Source organism: Elephas maximus, chromosome 10, assembly GCF_024166365.1.
Source record: "Elephas maximus indicus isolate mEleMax1 chromosome 10, mEleMax1 primary haplotype, whole genome shotgun sequence".
NCBI lineage: Eukaryota > Metazoa > Chordata > Mammalia > Proboscidea > Elephantidae > Elephas > Elephas maximus.
In genome coordinates this window covers 6,823,557-6,825,921 of record NC_064828.1, presented here as the reverse complement: position 1 = coordinate 6,825,921, position 2,365 = coordinate 6,823,557, and positions in this window count along the sequence as shown.

Sequence of the window (2,365 nt, the reverse complement as noted above, 5' to 3'; positions counted from 1 at the left end):
AGACACTGGGCGAACAGTGAAATGTAGCTGCCAAGAACCTAATGACGTTAGATTGCATTAGTAGAAGAAACGATCAAGAAGGGGGAAGGCAACAAACTCAGTATCAGTTCACTATAAAAGCATAATGTTCAGTTTGAGAGGTATGTTAGTCATCTATTGCTGCATAACAAATTACCCCCAAAATTAGTGACTTAAAACAATGCTATTATCTCACAGTGTCTGTGGGTCAGGAATCTGGGTGCAGCTTAGCTGGGTCCTGTGGCTCAGCGTCTCTTCAGTGGAATCAAGGGATCAAAGGGGGTGTATCATCTCAAGTTTCTGTACAGAAGGACCTAATTCCAAACTCCCACAAATGGTTGTTCGTGGGATTTAGTTCATTGCAGGCTCTTAGACTGATGTCCTCAGCTCTTTGTTGGCTGTTGGCCAGAGGCTGCCCTCAGTTCCTTGTCACTTGGGTCTGTCCATAGGGCAGCTTACAACGTGGTAGCTTGCTTCATCAGAGCACGCATGCAAGATGAGCTAGAGAGAAGAAATGTGAGCAACTCAGAAGTCAGAATGTTTTGTAACCTGATCTTGGAAATGACAGCCCATCACTTTTGTCTATTCTATTTGTTAGAAGTAAGTTACTAGATCCAGCTTAGTTTCAGGAGGATAGGATTATACAAAAGCATGAACACCGGGACCATTCATGAGAGCTTAGTATGGCAGAAATGAAGGCATCTAGGAGGAAAAATAGGTATTGGGACAAGGAGCTAAGAGGGCTAGGCTGACCAAGTAGTGGAAAAGTTTAGCGTTCCTTCTGCCCCTCCACATGCTCTATTTTTCTCTTCTTTGTTAAAAAACTTCACTAGGATTTGAAGTTGGATTACAGAGGCACATTTGGCTTTCTCAGACATTTCCACTAAATTATTACCTTCAAAGACTCAAGTTCAGAAAGCCTGGATTATGCCACCAACATTTGTTAAAACAGAAACTTAGTATGTCTTCTTAGGCAAGTCATCTTTCCAGGTTGCTAATTCACCTGCATGATAACACTGTGCTCTGGCTGGGTCAGAGCTGTCAAAATGAAGTTAGGTGATGCCACCTCTTAGAGGGCTTCTGTATGCACACCCGCCTCCCAACTAGCATGAAATGTTTGGGGAGATTCTTAGGCATGGAATTTGGAATTTGCTTCTTTTTTATTTTTAACTTTTTATTTTGAAATAATTTTAAATGTACAAAATAATTGTAAGAATAGTACAAACAGTACCCATATACAGTAGATTCACTAATTTTTAATATTTTACCCCATTGGCTTTATCATTCTCTGTATACACACACACACAGACAGAGAGCAATATGGAAGATCCCTAGTAAAATAACAGCATACCCAGAGGTGAGGAAAAGTTTTACGTAAAAGCAGCATCGCCTTGACTGCCCAGAATCTGCACAATAGCTGGCAATGAGAACTCTGGGCTTTCTGTTAGCAAGTTACAAAGCAGGTGGGGTTCAGAGTTAGGACCGTAAAGCAGACACATGTGCGGTCCACAGGGAGTAAGCTACATGTGAAATGAGAATTTGAACTAAATGAAATCCATACCCCCTCCATCTATAAAACCAAATTAATGAAACCCTTTGCCGTCGAATCGATTCTGACTCTTAGCAACCCTATAGAACAGAGTAGGACTACCCCATAGAGTTTCCAAGGAGTGGCTAGTGGATTTGAACTGCCACCTTTTGGTTAGCAACTATAGCGCTTAACCAGAAACCATGAAATAACAGATGGAGCAGCTCAAGGAGAAAAGACAGGCCAAGTCTTGGTTTTCATCTCAGCTTTTCTCATGTCTCCTGAAAGTGTCCACATAGTACCAGGCCACAGATAGCAAGACATCACTTCTGGTCTCAACATTTTTGTCTCATTGTCAATTCAGACTGCTTAAGGGCGTCCTTCCTTTCCCAGCTGAGTTAGAAGGCCGGAGTTAGAGTGACTAAATGAACAAAAATACCTACAGACCTGGGGCCAGTTTGGTCTAGCCCATCGGAAGCAGAGACATAGTGATGAAAGATAGGGTTGCCTCCTCTATCTTGTGCTTAAAATATGTAACTTAGAATTTTTGCATTTGGCTGGGCTTTGGGCTATTTGGAAGGTGAGCTTTCAAGGCATCAGGAAGAGGCTGCAGACTCAACTTATTAGAAGCATATCTAAAAGTGCTGAGGAAAACTGACTTTTTGCATTGTTTTTAAAGTTAATCTAATTCAGGCACTTTTATATGCAAGTTTTTTTTTTTTTTTTCAAAAAGAAAAGCCCTTTAGATAAATGTGTAATTCTAAGAGAGTCTGTAGCAGTCTTTTTATACTGGTCAGGCTAATATGTACTCTAGATGAG